Here is a 23,117-nt window from a genome sequence, read left to right on the forward strand (position 1 = left end):
TTTCAAATAAACCAGCTTTTGGTTTTGTTGATTTTCTCTATCGATTTTCTGTTTTTAAATTCATTGATTTTAGCCCATGCTATGCTTTTTTCCAATGATAATTAATGGATTTTAATATTCTATCCTATCGTTAGGTTAAACAGCTACAAATACATTTTCCATTCTTCTCACTTAATGGATTATTTCTTATTACACATTGTCCATTGTGCACCACAAAGTTTGCAAGAGTATATAGGAACAGTCTAATAATAGTCATCTTGCTATTAGCCATTCACAAACATACATGTAGACTAGAAAACACTGTAGTACGTTTACTGGCTTTGTCCAGCCCAGCAGTCTGTAATCCAAACACAGCCATCCTGTGAGAAACAATGATGGTTTTCTTTGCTCTCTTACTCTCTTTCCTCTTCTTGTTCCATATCTTTGTTAAGATTTCTCCTACAACTCTGCACTTACCCTAACCCTACACTATTTCCAGGGTCCTGGGATGATGAACTCAGATTTCTCCAGTCCTCTTTTCTGCAAGTGTACTTGGTATTGAGAGTGCAGCTTCTAAAAGACAGAAATATTTTTCTTGTTTTTGTTTTGTTTTGTTTTGTTTTTTCTCTTTTTGAGATGGAACTTCACTTTTATTACCCAGGCTAGAGTGCAATGGCATGATCTTGTCTCACTGCAACCTCCACATCCCAGAGTCAAGCAATTCTCTTGCTTCAGCCTCCCTAGTAGCTGGTATTATAGGTGCCCATCACCTTACTTGGCTGTATTTTTAGTAGAGATGGGGTTTCACCATGTTGGCCAAGCTGGTCTTGAACTCCTGACTTCAGGTTATCTGCCTGCCTCTGCCTCCCAAAGTGCTGGAATTACAGGTGTGAGCCACCATGCCCGGCCAGAAATATTTTTCTTAACATTACTAACTGTCTCTAAGAGCATGACTTTATTTGTTGTGCCAAATCTTATTTTAACAGAGGGAAGATGTACAGAATAGAAGACGAAAGGAATAGACGTACTGTCCTACTATAGTAACAGTTTTCAAATTTTTCCCTTTCATACTTTCTAGACTTAAGTAGCACAGGTCAACAAAAAAGTATCTATCCCTTACTTTCCCCCAAAGGACACCTATTCTGAAGATCCAAAATATTTATTAGCAGTTAGAAGTCTAAAAAATGTGGTGATTGATGGGATCTTTGGCATCTAGATGAGTGTTAGTCTTTAGTCCAGAGAATCTGAGGCAAAGCTGTGTGTACTCCACATCTTTATTTTCTTAGATTCACATTGCAACTATTTTTCTGACAAGAATTAAAGAAAAGGAAGGAAGGAAGGAAGGAAGGAAGGAAGGAAGGAAGGAAGGAAGGAAGGAAGGACGGACGGACGGACGGACGGGTCAAGGGTACATGAGTGAAGAAGGCAATTACCCACAAATATTAGTTTGTTGTGTCACAAGGTAAGATGCTAAAACATCATTCACACCATCTATCAATACACCTTTATCAACGAATCCCGTGTGACCTCAAGGGCTTTTTCACCCTTAAAAAGAAAAACTTATCTTACAGTAAAAGTGCTTCTGGAAGGACTCTATGGCATAGTCAGTATAGTCTTTGGGATATAATGAAAGAAGTATGCTCGTGAGCCTGCTGTGGGAGCACAGAGGAGGGCCATTTAGGATGAAGGTAAAATTAACAATAAGGTTCTGATCATAAGACCAGCTGGTGGCAAAGTGAGGCATAAACAGGTCTTTCATTCTAGTGCTCATTCTTGGGTTCCCAGCTGTCTCCTGGGTCTTATTAAATAAGAACCTGCAGAAAGAGACTTTAGCATTGACCCATTGTGATACGGGATAGGGGAAGAAAGGTAAGGTTATCAAAGCTTGACTTTGCCAACTCTGTGGTCTGTCCTGGAGCTAACCCTGCTGCTACCGTTTTTTGTGTCCCTTCTTTCTCTGATCTAGTTTTTTGTGCTTCCTACCACAACCATCCTCAGACCTATACTGCTATAAGCACATGAGGGCAGCGCCTCAATTCCCATTGCTACTCAACATCCATTGCTGTATAATGACTTCCTTACCCCCATCCCTGCCAACTCTGATTATTCAAAGGTGCAGAACCAGGGAGAACTTGCCCTATTTCAATGTTCTGAGTGTATACCTGACTGTTTTAGGATAAACACTGAAATCAGCCCTTCTACAGCCTATGTTTCTTTGCTGTGGATTGCATCCCTATAAACTGGCTACCTTAGGAATGTGTTATTAATAAGGAGGGGATGTGCCTCTATAGTTGTACTAAAGCCAGGTTTGCATTTGGTATATGTTCTATGTATTGATTCATATGTGGTGTTTGTTTTTCAAAAGCAAGCAGTGAACAACCAAAGTCGACACTTTAAAATGGAGAATAGCTGACTACTTTTCTCAATTTAATTTAGATTCAGTTTTATGAATTAAAATGGCTGAGCAGGTAACATCCTGGCTAGAGAAAAATCCAGTGTACTCTGAGTCCCAGCTAAGCTGAATGACTGACAGTTCCCAAGATTAGTCATCTCCTTGCCTTTGCACACTCTCCTGCACTTAAAATATCCTGTCCCTTTCTTCTTCAAGTACAAGGAAGGAAGTCAAGTCTCTCAATGTCCCACTGTTTCCCAGAATGAGAGAAATATCACCCTCTGAACTCCCACATCATTTTTTTCTCTGAACAATTCTTATTTTCACCACTAGATTACTAAACCCTTGAAAGCAGAGCTCAAAGTATTTAGCTCTAAAACCTTTTAATTACAATGAATTTGATTCTATATAAATGCTAAATAGGTACATAAATATATACATGTGCACAAACATTATCTACATTTCAATCCTTCCCATTGGTTCATCAACAATCTGCAAGAATGCTGATACTTATGACTTTTAGGAAATAAATATAAAATGCAAATAAAATACCCAAGAGAAGTGAAAATAAAGAATGCATAATACTGATTGTATGTATCCTTAAGAAAGTAAAACAGTAAAACAGATTTTTACTAGAAAGCACTACACAAAATAACTTTCCCATATATTACTTTGCAATATCAAACTCATTCACTATTTTTTTATTTTAAATATCTACCAAAACCCCCATATTTTTAGAGATTTTGATGAACACGCAAAAGAAATAATAAAGTCTGATTTGAGCATTGAGGCAATGTTAAGACAGACACTTGTCTGTGTTAACATTGCCTTTAAAAGCCAAGGCAAATTTGGTAAAGAAGTGTCCAGAGAATCTGACAGCAACAATAACCTCAAGTTCATTGGAAATTTTGAAATTCTATGCATTGTTACACACATTTAGGTGAAATCTCCCTTATTGTCAAGAATCTACAAAAGGTGAAATGGCATCTTAAAGAAACATAGGATTCACAAAAAGCAGGTTATTGGTTCACGTTTAGTAAGGGTGACATAACACTATCTGCCTTTTCTGATGCTAACGACAGGAAATATTAAAATAATAAAACACACTCCTATCTCTGAGGATTTCAAATTGGGTGAGATGTAAAGGCATGCCCTCACCACATGATAATATGGTTCCCCAAGGCCACAGAGGAGATCTGATCAATGTGTTTTCCAGAATACAATGGAAAGAGTGCTTAATCCTAAAAGAAGAAAGAGACTGCTGTGAGAGATTAGGTGACTTTTGGAGTATAAGCAGGAGATGTTTGCCCATGAGATAATGCAGAGAGGATAACAAAATTCAAGGCCAAGTTTGCAGCATAGGCAAAAGCAAGAATGCACGTAAACCCCTGGCACATTCTATAAACTGCTAAAAATCCAGGTGGTAAGGACCCAAGCTTCGTGGGATCAGAATGAAGTGTTTGATCTGACTGTAAGGTTAACTCTACTTATTCACTTACCAGGGGGAAGAAAAACAAAATTAAGAGACAGAAGTTTAAAAATCTGTTAAAATCCCCCCTGGGTTAACAGAGAGGTTCTATAATTCAGAGAGGTTTGCAGTTCATCAGCTACAGTTTATCGCCTTGAGAAAGTAAGAAACACGTTGAGTGTGTGTTTTCACAAGCTGCCGCTTTCTGTATTCAACGTGATTTTCCAAATGGGGAGATATATTTTTCACAAAGAACAGGTTTCAGGAACAAAATCTTTTTAGCAAAGAAAACATTTTCAAAGTTACCATTTCACCAAACTCCCTAGGCAAATGAATATATACACCCACCTCTTAACCTCGTAGTTTCCTTAGAAATGTCCAGTTGAAAGGACTTAACAGTTGTGGGAATAACCAGTTAACAACACTGGTTCTCACTGACCCATTGGTAGGCTTTGCCTGTGTCCCCACCCAAATATCTTGAATTGCAGCTCCCATAATTCCCACGTTTATGGGAGGGGTCTGGTGAGAGATAATTGAATCATGGGGGCAGTTTCACCCATACTGTTCTCATGGTAGTGAATAAGTCTCACGAGGTCTGATGGTTCTATAAGGGGTTTCCCTTTTCGCTTCACTCTCATTCTTCTCCTGCCTGCTGCCATGTAAGATGTGACTTGCTCCTCCTTGCCTTCCACCATGATTGTGAGGCCTCCCCAGCCACGTGGAACTGTAAGTCAATTAAACCTCTTTCCTTTATAATTACCCAGTCTCGGGTATGTCTTCATTAGCAGCATAAGAACAGCCTAATACACACACAGAGCTAGGAAACCAGTCCAGCTCTCAGGAGTCCAAGTGCTATACAGGCTATTGTTAAGGTGACTGTTAGAAGCAAACCTCCACAGGTGAATTGCCATATAACTCTCTGTGGAGCAATAACAAGAGCACTCTCTCCTCTTCCCAGTAGTCTTGCTCCAGTCCTTCCTTTTGTCCTCCACTCTCAATTTTTCTCTTCCAGAATGTCTCTCCTAATGAACCTGATCCAACTGGATATGCCTCAATTATCCATCTGGAGCTACTTACCGGCACTGTTTGCTTCATCTCAGCTTTTCTGTCATTTTCATGCATTTATATTGTGTCTCCCAACTGGACCATAAGTATTTCTGCATCTTACCTTGGCCTTTCCTGTTCACACAGTGAGCATTCAATAAATTCTCTCCATTGTCTGTTTCATGAGCTGACTATCTTATAAGACAGACCTAAGAAATAAAGGAGTCTAGGGATTTCAGAAAAATGTATCATAATAAAAAAGCTCCAGTAGCTAACAGCTGGAAAAATTGAGCCTGCTAGCAAAAAAAAAAAAATATTGTGGCAACAGAGAGAAGACTAGAAAAGAAAACAAAGTATGATTAGAGAGTAGCCTGAGTAAGAAAGGGGAGGGAGGGACCAATAAAGGTTCACTCGCTGAGAGACTGATCACACCGTCGCTATAAGGCTAGGAATCTAATTATTTGTTTTTAGGAATGTTGGACCACAACTTTCAAAACAGTTTCCTTGGAAGACATGTGATGATAATACCAAGTAACTTTCCTTGATTTTTAAAATATTATAAAAGTGCTTAATGTGCCTTATAAACATTACCAGAATATTTTAAATAAAATGTCACTTTGCCAAGCCACAACTCCTTTTGGCCCCATAACTTACATCAGCACAGCCTGGATTCTGGGAAGCCCCACCAAGATTTTGGTGACAGATTTCCATCACTACAAAACAACGGGGCCAGCCTGAAAATGAGGTGAAGACCAACTCATCCCGAGAGAAAACATGACAGCTGAGACATGACGAGCTTGGCCCTTATCCTGGACTTTGGTTGCCTGGTGAGCATATGTAACCTGGCATTCAGCTGCACGGAAAGCTGAGGAAAGTTAGAAAGGATATTAATAATGTCCAATGATGGAGAAAAGCGTCTCAAGTCCAAACAGCACTGAGATTTCTTTAACACCGTTACTTACCTGCTGTTATATATTGATGAAATGTAATGACAATATTCGTTTATAAGTATATCAGTATGTTCAGAACCAAGAAAAACTATTACAGATGGAAAAATGTAAAAGTGGATACAACTGGAAAAATAAAGACTGTCTCACCCTGATATGTTGCATGTCTACTCAGAAAAGTTGGACTAAGGTGTTGCTTTGGCAACATGAAAAGTGTAGGAAAGACCTCTCCCCAAACGATCCTCCCTCTCCCTAACCAGTTTCTTCCAACAAGAATCTTTGCTTTCTCTTAGGCATTTCTCTTAGGAGAGGAGGTTTAAAGAAGATTAGTAATTTACTTTTCACGCATAGTAAGAGAAATAACAGGAAGTAGAAGATAAATGAGGAAAGGCCCCCAGAGTAAGAAAGAGGGACTGAGAGAATTGAAGTCACTTCATTCGTTATTTGGTCTCAGGGTTTGCCTATGTCACAAAGAAAGAGACAGGAGAAAGCCAGTCCAGAGAAAGACAGATCAAAGAACTTGAAGGCAGACCAGGAGAGAGACTGCTACCAAAGTCATTCTTGAGAAGAGTTTGTTTTTTGTTACTGTTGTTTTTTGTTTTTCTTTCTTTTCCTTAAGAAGAATTATGAACAAATAAATCCTACGTAGGCAGAACTTTCATAAACACTGACTCTCTGTCATGGTATCCTGTTTATTTCCTTCCTAGTACTTATTGTAAGTGGCAATTAAGTGATCCATCTCTGCTTTACTTCATTTCCTGTCTCTCTTAGAAAGTATGGCTGAGAAGAGGGACCTTGTCTTTTGAACAAATCACGAGGATGCATCAAATAATATTGTTGAATGACAGAATAAATGAAAATAAGAGTGCTGCAGCGAGTCTAAACAGAATGAGCTGGGGGAGTGTGGCTACAGAGGAGCAGTGGCATTTAGGAGGACCTAGTAACTTCTAGGAGAACACTTTCAGTACAGGGCCTAAGAGAGATCCTAAACTGGTTCTCAAAGCTGGCTTGCATCATGCACACCATGGAGTTTTTTTTTGCTTACCGTGTGGAGTCCACATCAGCTCATTACAAAACAGGAGAGCATTGTTCACTCATTTTCCGTGTCAGAACCACACAATTACCTCAGGAATGCTGAGAGGGATGCCTGTGTCACTGTGGACATTTACCACTCACAACTCCCTTCTCCCGGAAATATTTCTTCACAGCCACAGTCCTAGCGGGGGTTGGTAGGGGAGTGTGTGTGCCATCCTGGTACTGCTAACCATGATGGCAGAACGTAATCTGAGATGGACTAACCCCAGGACGCCTCACCCTACTGTCTTGTCACCCCTCCAAATCCTTCCAGAGGGTGATGGTAGCTGCTCTACACATGCTAATATGACCCAAGCCAGAAAAATTAGAGTCCTTTCTCCGAACGTTTCAAGTGTTTCCTGGAGAAAATAGTGCTTTCCTCTCTGATCATGTTGCAATAAGGATGTGATTCAGAGGCTGCCCATGGCCCTGGCTCCCACCATGTAAAGAACACTGAGTTAAGAGGCCGGGCACAGCGGCTCACGCCTGTAATCCCAGCACTTTGGGAGGCCGAGGCAGGCAGATACCTTGCGGTCGGGAGGTTGAGACCAAACTGGCCAATATGGTGAAATCCCATCTCTATTAAAAATACAAAAATTAGCCAGGCATGGTGGCGCATGCCTGTAGTCTTAGCTACTCGAGAAGCTGATGCAGGAGAATGGCTTGTACCCGGGAGGCAGAGGTTGCAGTGAGCTGAGATTGCACCACTGCACTCCAGCCTGGGCAACACAGGGAGACTGTCTCAAAAAAAAAAAAGAAGAAGAAGAAGTGAAAACTCATAAAGAGGCAGAAACATGAGTAGATTTTAGATTTACAAGGCCACTCACAGTCCCTGGCTCAGGTCAAGTCTGGGTTACTGAGTTCTCCCTGTGAGTCTCTGTGTTGCTCCAATATTCCTCCCCTCCCACAAATCCTGTTTTGCTTAAATCAGTTTGAAATGAATTTCTGTCACTCGTACCCAAGAGAACCGTAAAACAGGTAGTTATGTTTCCTTTACATTTCAAAGTAAACTAGGAAGTGTCTTGGGTAATTATTTTCTCCAGTCTTCAACTGGGAGCTAAGAGTTAATTGTCAACTCAGAGGCTGCCCTAGGAATAAAAGTGTTACTTCTCTATATTATCTTTTTCTGCTTACTTTTGTTCTACCTCAGAACAAATAGAGGATCAAACTCACACAAAGAGTAAGAGGAGTGAGAAGATTAATGGCTAAAGACACTGGCTTTCCACATTCCTATATTTACTCATTTAGATAACTGGCTAGATTCTTCAGAATTATACTCTGCTGACTGTAACCCTTCACCCACTGAGCTCCGGAGTTTTATTCTGAGGAAATAATTCACCATCAGTAGGTCAAAACACAAAGCAGTGCATTTGTTATACAAGAAAAGAGATTTTGCAAGTGAAATGCATTACAATTTGGTCTTTGTCCTTTTCCTTCCCTCTTTTTAATTTCTTCTCCTTGCTGCTAAGCTTTTGCTGTTTTCCCTTTTGCATGTGTAGAATAGTATATTTCATAGTGCTCACTGTACTCAGGAAGAAAATATTGCAACAAAATGTGCTATTTTAAAATACAAGGAATAATGTATAAACACTTGAGAACATTTCAGCTGACTTCATAGGTCTAAACACAGCAGTAATGACCTCTGTAAACATGACTTAAGCTTTGAACAGTTATTAAGTGTGGCAAACAGCTATCCCTTTCTCCGACACTCCCATCCCCCATCCAGCCTCATTATTCCTAACAAAACTCTTTGTACACACACTATTAAGCAGAAAGCCAGGATAATTGTGGTTCACATAAGCCAGTCATGATGAGTTCTTGCCTTTTTGCCAATAATTAGTCTAAGGGTGATCCTGTGGTCCAACTCCAGCCTAGATAAGACAGAAGACTGTGAGGTTTTCCAAGATTCTCCCAAAAAAAGGTGAGATTCATACCGAGTTGGGAAGCCTATAGGTATGACTGTAAAAAAGATGTCATAGACTACTACCCAAGGATGGAAGAGCAAATGAATGGAAGGAGCCTGGATCTTCTGGGATTTATGTTAAGTTAGCAACTGTCTTTATGGCCAATACCACTATTAATGCAATTATTAGTTATTTACGACTGAATATATCTTAGCTGATACATTATGAAATAGAATTAAAAGTACATTTACATTCATCAATTTTTATTATGGTAGCAAGGGGATAAGTAATAATCGATAAATATTTTAAACATGAAAAAGTTGGAGTTTTTTCACTAGAGTACCATAAACTCTTTGCGGATTACTTCTGGTGTAAGTCAGGACTACACAACTATAGGAAAATAAAACTTGTAAGTGGAACAAAGTAAGAATTTAATTTTACATATGCGAAAGTACACTTGGTCTGGTTTTACTTTATGCATCATTTCTCTCATGTACAACTTTAGCATTTACAGATATGATTAAAAACAGATTAACTGAACAGAATGTGTAATGGTCCTCAGCTGAGTATCAGAAAATTAAAACAGATTTGAAAACTCTTCTGCAAAAACACTCAGGATTTAAATACATTGAATATGTCAGCAATTTTGTACTCTCACAGCAAGAGATAAAAGAAGCAAAGATAAAGGGATGCACAGAATAAGAAAGTCTTTGGGGATATTAAGGCAATTAAGAGCAATATGGAAGTAATCAAAACTTGGTCGACAGACCAAATACGACCTTATGAAATAAAACTATGGGCCAACATTTGCAGAATGTTGCATGCCTTCAGATTACATGTCTACAAAAGAAATCAAGGGTTAGATTCAACGTGCAGATATGAAACATTAGCAATGGATGAAATACAAAAGGATTTCCAAGGCTTCAGCATAGACAGGCGTGCTAAAGTTTAAATCCTTATATAGCCCCTAGCCAAGTTTGGAGCCTTAAAGCAGTGTTTTTCAATCATTTTATCACGAAATGACAGAATAATGCATGAGTAGAAAATATGCAAAAGTCAAAGAAACTGTGAGCTTGGGTTGTTCATTGTGTGAAGTTCTGTTTTAAATCAGTTTGATATATTCAGGAAGTAGGTTTATGTTTTTGTTTTATCAATTTTTTTCTTATATAATAAATGTTAAAAGATATATGTAATAAACACACCCAACATCCTAGCATGAAACATACAGAATGCCTGAATGTGGGCACTGGCTGTTGATTAACAAAACCAAGCAAGACTCTCACATCAGGGATACTGGGCTTCTCTGGAGACTTCCCTGGGAGAGAAATAAGAGCCACAGACATAGATAAACACAGGGTTTAAACTATCAGTCAATGCAGATCTCATGAAGATGAGAATGCAGCCAACAGATGTGACCCAAACCGCACCAGACAGGGAAATCATAACGAGGCAGACGAAAAGCTATGTCTCTGTCTGGATTATATGTGATGGGTTGGAAACTGACATATTACAATCCAGATTTCACTGCAGCAGCTGTCATGTTGCTGATCCACTTGTGTATTTCTTTCGGCTCACTCAGCCTCCTTTTGTGGTTCTTCAAATGTGGCAGGATCCTAAAAAAAGATTAATTTAATCGTATCAAAGACATTTGAACTTTAAATAATAATGCCACAAAGGAGAGGCAGAGCTGGTGCTTCTGTTGCTAATTTGTTTCGTTGCTTCTTACATTTGCTGCTTTCCTACACTCAAGCAAACCTCCCGTGTTTGTACTGTGGCTCATGATTGTTAATGGACTGTCTACATGCTTCTCCCCTTCCACCCCAGCATATCAAACTCCCATCTTTTTTCTTTGGCTGAAAACTTTGGGGCCAGAGGAAGACTATTGTTTCCAGGAAAGACTAGTTTCTGCTAGTTTTCTCAGAGAGATGTTTCCTTACAGTCCCCCTAATAATTGTGGAAATCCCATTTGGAGCCTAGTAACTATGCCTTATGTGTTTACACAGCAAGCAGAGCCACAGGATGGAGGATCCACTAATTAGCCACTTTGAGAGCCTACCCATAAATTGGAAAACAAAACACCTGGAAATTGTAGGGTTATGTGACAAATCACCTTTCCCACCAGTGTTTACAGATGGAAGAAAAAAAGTCTCTGGGGAAGGCAATATTTCAAGTCCAAGGAACATTCCATAACCACGAAAGGCTATTCCAGAAATAAGTTAGCAACAAAGGCCTCTTTGAAGTATTTCAAAATACACTGGACATAAAATTGGAAAGCATCCTATGAGTCAACAATACTTCTAGGAAATAGGAGAGATGGAGACGCCAGCCTTTTTCCTAACTCTTTCCTCAGTCTATGGTGGAATGGACAAGAAAGCTGTTGTGCAATGGATGGAGAAGATATCCAAGGTACAATTATCAATGGAAACTCTTCTTGTCCACTCACTGCACAGTACAAAAGGAAAGGTTTAGTGTGTGCTGAAAGGAACTCAGGCCCAAGGGACTTTTTCAGACTTGATATTCAGTAACTACTACAGAGGACAGACAACTTGAGAGCTGCATCTCCAAAATAAGAAGTTGGGCTAAAGGACCTTTACAATCTCATCCGCTGTCAAACAGGTAGGGGCCCGATATCTCTAAAAGTGAGATAAATGGGTATTGAGAAGAAAAAAGAACCAACCACCTCTCCGTAACATTCTCCTGCCAATTTAGAGCTTGTCGTCTTCTTTTTTCCACATCTAAACCTTGAAAGCTCAGGATGTACATTTCGCAGGTGAGGATTAGGAATAGGAAGCTCTTCTGTTTGGGAAAGCACTTGAACAAAGTAAACAGATGAGAAATGAGGACCTATCGAGTGCTGTGAAGTATTAGAATTCACTGTAGATAAATTGTCTTTTGGAAAATGGGGATTTACACTATAATATCTTTAGGGATACATTATATATATTTTTTTCAGACAAATAAGCGTGGTCCTTTTCTAGTCCACTTGACTCAAACTCCAGAGAATGAGCTGCTGTGGTTTATAGTGTCCTGGTCAAGGGAGATGGAAGGATTGGGTTCCTGGGCCCGACCTGGGAATTAGATTTCCTTAAAAAGGTCAGATATGGTGCAGACTGACATGCCAAAAAAGAGTTAATAGTTAGCAAATACATAGCCTTTCTATGTGTCAATACTAACATATGCACATGACATATATGACTTATTTAATCCTCTCAACAATCCTATAAAGAAAGTGCTATTATCATCATCTTGCCCATGTGAATACTGCCCAAGGTCACACAGCTGGTAGTGATTACTGAATGTTACATAACAAATCCCTCAAAACATAGTGGCTTAAATCAATAATAATAATTTATTTATATATTTCATGGTTTCTGTGGGTTAGGTATTCAAGCGCAGCGTGGCTAGGGGATCCTGAGTCAGAATCTTTCATAAGATGTCAGATATCACCTAGAGCTGTACCCACTGGAACACTTAACTGGGGCTGGAGGATCAGTGGGTGCTATGTTGGAGCAGCTATGCCCACAGCTAAAAAGTGACAGGCTCTACGCCACCCCAGACAACTGACTCCACAGTTCCTGCTCTTCACCACTCCACGACGCTACTTCATGGCTGGAGAGATGCCTTTTCCCTGTGGCCAGGGAGGACGGGAGGAGCACGAGAGAGGAAATACTAGGAACTTAGGTATCCTTGGATGAAAAGTTTAAATTTTCTTTCTTTTTCCCCTTAGAACCTTCAAAGTCTTATTCAAGGTCCAGTTTTAGGTTGATAATTCCCTTTAATATGCCTCCAGGAAACCACTTTTGTGTTGGCAACATCATCCCATTGGGAGAACTTAGGCCTGGAGTTCTTTTTTTTTTCCTTAAAAATTTTTTTTTTATGTTTTAGAAACAGAATCTCACTCTGTCTCCCAGGCTAGAGTGCAGTGCCTGAGCTCACTGCAGCCTTCAACTCCTAGGCTCAAGCAATCTTCCAGCTTAGCCAGCCGAGTAGCTGGGGCTACGGGCACACACCACCATGCCCTGCTGGGCCTGGAGTTCTGACTGCTGGACACCCAGGAAACGGTAGAGATCCCAGGTGGAGCTTCTCAGAGGTGAGATGAGGAGCCAGGTGGCAGGAAGAAGCAGGGAGAAGCAGGGAAGCAGTTTGGCCTAGCTCCTTGTCACCCTAGATGTCTAGGGAATAAAGGAGAGGATCAATCTTAAATTTGTATCAAGGACAGCCTGTGACAGACACGGGTTACAAACTAGGACAGCTGGTAGTTATCGATGAGTGTCTTCTACTGCAAATGAATCAGATGCTAGGCACAAAAAGAAAAAAAAAAAAAAAAAAGGTTCAAATTTGAATGTGAATATGTGAGAATGGTCCCCAAAGAAGCAAAGTCAAAGAGAAAGTGGTGATTCTGATAAACAGCTTTAGCTATTAACAAATAACTTATTTCAAAATTTAGAAATTACCAAGTAAAGCTGAAATTTAATCACATTAGCATTCAGTCTTCTCACAATTTGGATATAGTCTTCTCAAGAATTTTATATAGAAATCTGAGCAGGGCTTTCCCCCAAGCCAGACACTGGTAATTCCTGAATAAAAGGCAAAATAGCTAATATACACATGAGAATTTTCCTCAAACTTTCTAGTAAGCAGGGAAATTCAAATTAAAACATAAGAGATTATTTTTCACTTATCACCTTGGCAAAATTTTAAATAATAATACACAGTGTTGGAAAAGATCTAGGTAATAGAGACACTAATACACTATTAAGAGGCGTGAAATTAGTTCAGCATTCAAGAAGGAAATTTGCTGGTATTTATTACAATTCTGCAATGAAGTGTTATGTTACAGACATACTTCCACTTGTTCCTAAAGAGGCACATATGAGAAAAGCCATTATCAAACAGTGTATAATATCAAAAAATTAGAAACTCAGTTGTTCATCTATAAAGGCATGGTTAAAAATAATTACGTTATATGCATAGTATAGAATATTGCCCAGTATTTTAAAGGAGCATGGAAAATCTATATAAACAGAGTCATGAAAACTTTTCCAGGTCATACTGTTAACAGAAAAAAAAGCAAGTAGAAAACAGCTTAATCCTATGTATACAAAAATAATTTAAAACTCTACACTATGTAGGTATGTATCTATAAATAAATAGATCTATATTAAAAAGTTCAGAAGAATGACTATCTTTATATTTATATGAATACAGGGAATAGAATATACAGGTAGAGAAGACGTTGTTAAAAAGAAAATTACAAACTTTTTCATCAAGAACTTATTCATGTATTACTTGTGTAAAAAAATAGAGAATGTTTTCTATTCATTGAACTATTCTCGATCAAGTACCTAGTGCACAAAACCATTTCATAAGAACACACAGTATCACCCTTGTTGCAATCACATTCTCAGAAAATCAAGCCTTGTTTGCCTGAAACTCTAAGCAATAGTGGACCAGGTGTTTGAAAAAATGAGGAGAAATAAACCCATCTATCTCTGCTGTCTGCTTTTAGTTTTTAGCATGACCTTCTTATGGTTTCTGTCTTGGTATCCTTTTTATGATCATTGCTTCCCCCCAAACTCATGTAAAAGGTCTGAAACATAAACCATCAGTTCAACTGGAAAATTGGATATGAAAGGATGGCTTCATGAAAGGCCAGTTTCCACATTTAAGGCAAACTCACTTTTCCAGGTGAAAATTGCAAATAAAAATAGATCAAAATTCATGGTTTTTTCCAACATGAGAAACAGATACTTAGCACCCAAATCTCAATGAATACTCTGTTTTCTCTCCAAATTAGTCTATATAACTACAATATAAGCTACATACTGTCTATAAATGCTACCAACAGAATAAATATGAAATTATTCAATAGTTTCCCTGTTCGTCACACCCGGTTCCTTGGAGCAAGATGTTTACATCTGCTCTAAGCTTCCAACTACTTTTAGCTATCAGAACGCGGTCACAGCTATCTTCCTCCCTAGACAGCAAACAGCTTGAGGGTCAGAGTGTGTCTCATTCTCCCCTGGATTAACCATGGCACAACATCTAGCTCAGTAATGAGCCAATAACAAGTTCCTCAAAATTATTGTCTATGAAATATCCAATTGATTTTTAAATGCTGTGTGTTAAACCAAGCACCTATAGAAGAAATTTCTATTCCTGTGGTTTATTACAAGTCATGAAAGGAAACATGCAAAACCATAAGCTACAATTCCAAACGTGATCCTTTGAAACAGAAGTAGAAACATGTAACAGAATCTGGGAGCTGTAGTGGAAATATGAGCACTGCAGTTCCTTCAAGCCAGAAACTATGTCTTCTATCTCTATGTTTCTACATCCAACACTGTGCCTGATGACCCAGTGGGTGCTCAAAGATATTACTGAATCATGATTAAACCCCTGAGCAGCCTTGGGCTTCGACGGCAGACAATCTTGTGTGTGAGTCTTGGCCTGATAAATTTTAGCCATGTGACCTTGAATTTTCTGTTACTTTGGATCCTTATTTGTAAAACTGAAATTAAGAATTTCATAACCACCAGGTTGCTGTGAATATTAAATAGGTAAAATATCCATGGCAGTGCCTCGTTCTTGAAAAATAGTATTTATGTGCCTGTTCACTTCTATCAAGATAGAAGCTGAGGTTCATTTTGCATGTACTCTAGAGGAAAAAAAAAAAGATGCTAAAAATCAATGAAAGAATTGTCCTGGGCCAGTTTAAGCCTTAGCCACCACAAGTCTTTGTCATTTTAAGTGATATTAATATGATGTGAATTGTTAGAAGATTTTAAGTCTTTGCAATCTCTTTCCTTACTTCTTCCCAACTGTCTCCCCAACCTCACCACCTAAATAAAAGCTTCCTTTTTCCACTTGCCCTCATTTTTGCCTCCCAAGACAGAAGCTGAATTTGTGAATTCAAGTCTTGAAGCTTGATGGTGAAGACAAGAGAGAAAGCAAGACCTGGAGAAGCAAAGAAGGAAATTTACAAAGGAAAAAATCAAGATTAATTCAGGGGAGAAGAGAGAAATCATAGGCAAAAGCAAAGAGGAAGGAAAGTAACTCTTTTGAGCTAAATTTCGGAAAGAGTGTTGGGTAGAGATTTGATGGGGAATGTTGGGTAGAGATTTGATGGGGAATGTTGGGTAGAGATTTGATGGGGAATGTTGGGTAGAGATTTGATGGGGAGTGTTGGGTAGAGATTTGACGGGGAATGTTGCCTACAGAGAGGCTTCTGGGTGCCTAAGAAGTGTGAAAGATAAGTTAGAGAGAAAAAGAGGAAAGATTTTTAAAAAGCGATTGCAATGAGTTACAAATTTGATATCTTTAAATGTTCTCCAACAAATTTAAGTCAAGATTGCAGGTATGTTTAGTCATTTGGGGATGCTGATCTCTGCATCTTTATGTGCAATACCATGCAAAAGCTGGGTCTCCTAGTGTCCTAAGCTTTTTTCAGAAGCTCCTAAAAATTAAACTTGCCCTTAACACAGGAATGAATAATGAAAGAGACTGTAGGTGGCATACAAAAAGTTGTATGTAGTTTTGTTAAGAATATTACACATAATAAGTGGAGACCAAGAGAGGCTAGGGCAAGCCGGTTCCCCATGGAACGCAGATTCCAGTGTGGCACTTGCCAACAGGCCTTCGGTAGGCTCTAAGACTGGATTCTTCTTCCCAAAAGGACAGAAAATGCCTATGCAGGTACACAAGTTTAAGCTCATATGCTTCTTCATTGTAAGTAAGTAAAATATCTAAAATAGATCAAGTTAAAATGATCTTTACATCATTGTCAACCACTTGCTAAAGGCAGGGAAGCCCTCTCATGTAAACTCTACTGAAATATAGAACATATAAAGAAATATGTATGTCTTAGTTTCCTAGGGCTGCCGAAACAAGTTACCACAAACTTGGTGACTTAAAGCAACAGAAATGTATTCCCTCACACTGCTGGAGGCCAGAAGTTCTAAATCAAGGACCTGGCATCCACACTCCCTCAAGATGCTTTCCCAGTGAGAATTCATGTCACGCCTCTCTCCTGGCTTCTGTTGGTTCCAAGCATTCCTTCCTTTATGGGCACATCACTCCAATCTCTGCCTCCATCTTCACATTGCTGTCTTCTCTGGGTATTTAGCCTGTGGACCCTCCACTCTGCCTCCTATTCTATCTGTGTGTCTCTCCTCTTTGTGTCTTTTATAAGGACAATTATCATTGAATTTAGGGCCCACCCAAATAATACAAAATGATCTCTTCTACAAATTGTTGAATTGTAGAATATGTATATATGATTACATCTGCAAAGATTCTTTTTCCAAATCGGGTAATGTTCACAGATTCCAAGATATGACATGGACATATATATTTATAGGGACCAACATTCAATTCACTACATTGTATATATCGTAAGTATACAGTTCAGTGCATTTTCCTAAAGTGAAATAGCCATCCCCTAAATCAAGAAATTAGCAGCAGCCCAGAAGTCCCCATATGCCTCTTCTTATCACAGTTACCACTTCCAGGATAACTATTAGTTTTGCCAGTTTCAGAAATTTATATAAATGAAGTCATTGTGAGATCACATTGTGAGACATTCATCATTGTGATTCATGTAGATATAGATCATTCTTTGTCATTGCTATGTGGCACTTCATTGTAAAACAATATCACAATTCATTTGTCCATCTACTGAAAATGCACATTAGTATTGTTTCTAGTTTTGGCAATTAAGAACAATGCTTCTATAAATAATATTTCTAGAATAATTATATTATTCTAAAAGATCATTCTAGAATAATATTCGAGAAGATCATTCTAGAATAATTATGATCTATAGAATGATCTTCTAGAATAATTATAGAATAATATTTTAACACGTCTTTTGGTAAATGTATACAAACATTTCTGTTGAGTATGCACCCAAGAGTGAAATTGTTAAATTGTAGAATATGTATATATTTTGCTTTGCAACCAATTTTCTGTAGTGGTTGTATTAGGGCAGCTTTGAAACTTAAACTCTCAGAGTGATTAGCTAACATCTACTGAAGTCCCCAAAAAACTTCTCTGAGGTTAAACTTATCACAGTGTTTCCAGTGTTTTAATCAGGTTTAACTCCAGAATTAGTGGAGTTCACCTTTGTATAAATGGTTTGTTAAATAAATTCATAGTCTCTACAAGATTGTGGAGAAAATGCTTCACCTTCTTACAAAAATAAATGGAAATACTTGAACTTCATTTATATACATATACAGCCTGGGTGAGACCAGTGCCCCCTAGATAGCCTGGCACCATTTGTACAGTCCTCGGGACTCCTAGGTCTGTTCAAGTTCAACAAGTTCATTCCCAAGATTTGCTGCAAATTCCACAGCTCTGCTTTCTAAGCATTTTATTCATTGGATGCTTTTTTCTCTACTGTACTGGGCAAAACTAGAGGGGAAATGCAACCTATCTTCTGGGTTCCAAAAGCAATCCACTCTCACCAGTAATTTCATGAGTTTTAATCAATGTTGCTGAATATTGGTGGGCCACTAAGAGAAAAACATTATGGAGAACATGGTTTACCATTACCCAGGCTCCACTCCCTTCCTTTTGGATCCCCTGGTCCACATACTTTTTCCTCCATTATGCAAAGCAATTCAGTGCCCCAGCTTGTATCCACAGAGCTGCATATCCAAATCTATCAAGGGATTCCACACAACAGGGCCTTCTGTATAGCTGGATCTAGACTCCATCAGAGACAGAGTTATGAATACAGAAACTTGGGGAAAAGCAACCACTACAAAAAGAAGTAAATGCAACGTATGTCCATGCAATGCTCCTCGGTTCCTTAAAATCTTTATGGAGTGTGTGCATCTGCCAGTAATGTTGGCTAAACTAGGTAGGGTCATAAGAGATTTGAGAAACTTTTCTAAATGGAGCCAGCATTACTATTCAGAAGGCTTTTATGCATCTTCTGCAATGAATGCTTCCACTTTAGGAGATGTTTACAAATAGTAAGCCCATTCAACAGTGACATGGTCATACGATAGCATCATTTCCTGTGGAAAAAATGCAGAGTCAGTGCCCAGAAGTTCCTAAGCAGCATCTCTGACTCCAACTTGCAGGGTCTGGAAAGCCAATTACCTCACGGGGGATTATTGTGTCAATACAAATCGGTTTCAAAGTTCACTCAATTCGCTCAAGCTTAGGAGTGGTTCAAAAGGAAGGGTGCACAATGCAGAAAGCCAATTCTCTAAAATCTTACTTTGGTTTTGATTATAAATCTCTAAATTGATTTTCAGAGCACTATATAAGATAATTGAATAAAACACTTTAAAAGTGCAACATTCTTCCAGAACATGGTGAACACTGGCAGATACTTTCCCCAGCAACGTTTTTTCTCTCCAGTTTTTGCAGCAATAATCTACTTTTCCTAGATATGTGGATTGAATGAATTTAATCCAGGGTTATGCTGGTGCTATGGTCTAAATGCTTGTGCATTCCAAAATTCATGTTGAAATTTAATTGCGATTGTAACAGAATTAAGAGGTGAGATCTTTCAGTGGTGATTAGGCCATGAGGCCTCTGTCCTCATGGATGGTGTAATGCTGTTATCATGGGAACGTGTTTATTATGAAAGAGAAGGTTTGATGCCCTTCACTTTCCCTTGCCCTTCAGTCATGTGAGGACACTGCAGCAAGCTGCCATTTTTGTTATGTAATTTACGGAAATCACTCAGTCATTCATAGTTAAACCACATACTCTCTTCAGCACATCATCTTGCCCAATATATACAAACTCTTAATCTGCCAGCAGTGAGAAAAAATAAGGGGAAAAACCAAGAATATGGGTTTTAAGAATAAAAGAAAAAACATCTTTTTTCTTTTAAGTTTTCTAATATCTGAGAAAAGAACGAGAGTTCTGAACTGTAAAAGTAGAACAATTTAGTAAATATGTACCATAATTTCTGAAAAACACTGGTTTTGTGCTGTAAAGTTCTCATCACCACTGGACTCAGGCTGTCTCTGGAGCTCATCAGATTCTGCTTTACCTCCCTATAAGAACTCTTACTCTGCTTCACACTTTCCTAGATCCTTTTCTGTCCCCACTACTAGGAGATCAATGCCTTATAAGCTCCCCATCTAACAGTGTCATGAATAATAATTGCTGGATGAATAAATAAATACAAGTCAAACAAATCAACAGTCCTCAAAAAGTTTATAATCTATTATGGTGAGATTATAAGGCAACTCCCCTTGCCTATTCACCTAGTAGTGCCTCAAATATTTCCACATCTCTCCCTTCCACTGCCATACTCTAATCCAGTTAGTTATAATTTCTCATTTTGATGACCTCAGCTTTTTCTTGCATTCAGCTTTTTCTAATCTACTACCTACCTAAATATGTCTACACCCCCAAAATGATTCAATTATTTTCCTATTGAAAGCCCACCAATCACTTTCCATTGCCCTCAGGATGACAACCAGATTTCTTTAGCATGGCCCTTGATAATCTCTTCTTTGATCTCTCTCCAGACCTATTCTGCCCTGTCCCACTCCCAGACACTCAAGCTCTAGGCTCTGGCCAACTAGAATTTCTCTTACACATGCTCTCTCATTTCTGATCCTTTTCACAAAAAAATTTTCCTGCCAAGAATATTCTTTCTGCCTAAATCCTCTTCATCCTTTAGTGCTTATATTTAAAAATCACCACCTGGAGCAAGTGTTCCCTGTCCTCCCTGATAAGATGAGGTGACCCTGCTATGTTCATCCATTGCTCCCTGTACTTCTGCCATCGTAACTCTTGCCATACTTCTTTAATCCTTTAGTTTTCAGTCTCACTCTTAAAAGATTCCAAGACCTTCAAGGAGAGATTGTCTGTTCCCTCTCTCAATGTTAGATCGAAAGCATCTAGCCCAGGACCAGGTACCTTTTGACACTGAGTAAATATTTTTTGAATGAATGAATGATTGAATGGACAATCTCCATGTGGGGTGGGGTTATAATAGGGGAAACATAGAAACTAATCAGTAGATTTTTGCAGTAATGAAAGAGAAAAGCAATAAAAGCCTGCAATAAATGATGGGATGACAGTGAGAAGAGAAGCAAGCTGTGGCCATGGCAGACATGATGGAGGCCGGAAGTTACAGAGACTGGAGAGAGAGAAAAGGAGAGCCAGAGAAGATGGTTCATTGCAGATATATTTTAAAAGCAAATAGGCAAGGCCGAGGCAGGTGGATCACGAGGTCAGGAGATAGAGACCATCCTGGCTAACAAGGTGAAACCCCGTCTCTACTAAAAATACAAAAAAAAAAAAAAAATTTAGCCTGGAGTGGTGGCGGGCGCCTGTAGTCCCAGCTACTTGGGACACTGAGGCAGGAGAATGGCGTGAACCTGGGAGGCTTTAGCAGTGATTAGGCCATGAGGCTTCTGTCCTCATGGATGGTGTAACGCTGTTACAGTGAGCTTGTAGTGAGCCAAGATCGCGCCACTGCACTCCAGCCTGGGCGACAGAGCGGCTAGACGCCATCTCAAATAATATTAATAATAATAATAATAGGTATGCACACACACATAATTTCAAGAAAAAGGGAAAATCTTGTTGCTTGGTTTTTGGAGTGTGGCAAGATGAAATTCTGAAGTAATTTCAACAGCGTTTCCTTCAGGCATTCGTTTCCTTTCTGGTTTTTTGCTTTCTGAACTCACACCAGAGGCAGTGCCTTGAGTATCAAAGATCAAGCTTATTAAGATATCATTTTGTCCAAACATGTGCCTTTGCACATCAAGATCAGCCACCTAAGGGATTCACAGAGCAAGATTCAGGCCATAAATGACTTGAGAGAATGTAAGATGACATGAGTACGGTGTTCTAACCTGAAGAGATGTAAACATTCAGCCAACTGTGAAGAGAATACTCAGAGGGCACGCCTTGGGATCAGAAGCTGGGGAGCCTAGATCTCTGCTGCTTCCCCCACAAAGTTGAGCCCCAGAACAGAGGGTTCCATAAAGAACCAAAACAGGCTTGGGGGTGGCTACCAGAGAAGAAACTTGTATCTTGCTTCTTGGGTGAGATTTAAGATGGTGGTGACACCCACTCAAAAGCCCCCATTTCAACATCGTGCTGGTCTTCAGAGAGGAGACAAAGTGGGAACCTAATTAGGCATAGCTCATAAACACTTCCAACAACACAAAGATATGACAGTTATAGAGCAGACAGCGTATTTAGACACATACACACATACAAAGATATAGAGATATTTGAATCGAAAGGAAAAAAAAAGAGAGGGCCTAAAGCAGCTACTCACCCTGAATTGCTCACCCACCTAGTGGGCAGTAAGAGAGCGTCTATTGTTTCCCTCTGTCTCCAGGAAGAACAAGGAATTAGCTGAGCAGTTGGTGGACCTGATGTAAACACATTCATAGTCAAGACAAGTAGTACATGAAAGGAATGTCATGGTCCAGTGACTAAAGAAGAATGGTAACCATGGACAGATCAGCTGTAGATATAACAGGGATACATGATCTAAGAGCAAAGAAATGTTTGTGTATCAGTAGAAACCATTGGGACTGGATGCCAATGACCAGAACCACACGTCCCTTCCCTAGTGTCATATAACCATCCTGGAACCAAAGTGAAGGGAGGCAGAAGGCATCCATGAGGGTATCTTGAATAAATATTTTCCCAAAAGGAACTAACAAAAAACAGAAAGTGACATGCTTCATCTAACTTTTTTTTTTTTTGGCCATGAGAGGGTATGGGGCCAAAAGCCAACTTTAGTGCATCTATAGAGAAACTTTTCTACCATATTTTTACATGACTGAGTCACACAATTTATGAAATATGTCCCTACCATAATAGCAATACTTTGGTTGGACACAGGTGGAATTTATGTGTTTCCACCCCATGTGGTTACACTCTTGCAGATACATAAAGGATATACCGAGTGTGTATATTTCAAGAGAAAAAAATGGTGCTCTCATTTCTAACCATTTTAACAGAAAACTTTTAACTTAAAATGATCACCCATGTCCATATTTACATATTCAAACATGCCATGTGAAAACATTTGAAAAGTATTCTTTTTATTCCTCCTCCAAATTAGAAATATTATGAGGAATCTATTATTTCTTGCTACAGTACCATTTAAAAAGCTATAATTTCCAACTCTAGCATAGTAGTGACTGGATACTCATGCTGGGTAAATCAGAGCATATGATCAGTGTGATACTAAATTATTATAAAAGTATATATGTGGTTATCTTATTACAGATCTGTCCTTGCATTATGTAGTTACTAGGTTATACATGTGTAATACCATTGTGTAATATATATAGCATGAATAT

At 38.9% G+C, this 23,117-nt stretch overlaps 1 long non-coding RNA gene across 1 annotated transcript in view; it reads right to left on the bottom strand.

The window, feature by feature from the left end:
- The window catches only part of LOC105545020, a 345,853-nt gene that overhangs the window by 226,429 nt on the left and 96,307 nt on the right, over nucleotides 1-23,117 (bottom strand). The window contains exon 3 of the long non-coding RNA XR_001006856.1: nucleotides 1,117-1,286. This is a non-coding gene — a long non-coding RNA (uncharacterized LOC105545020). The remainder of the gene's footprint in view (nucleotides 1-1,116; nucleotides 1,287-23,117) is intronic.

Source organism: Mandrillus leucophaeus, unplaced genomic scaffold (genome assembly GCF_000951045.1).
Source record: "Mandrillus leucophaeus isolate KB7577 unplaced genomic scaffold, Mleu.le_1.0 Scaffold316, whole genome shotgun sequence".
Taxonomy (NCBI): Eukaryota; Metazoa; Chordata; class Mammalia; order Primates; family Cercopithecidae; genus Mandrillus; species Mandrillus leucophaeus.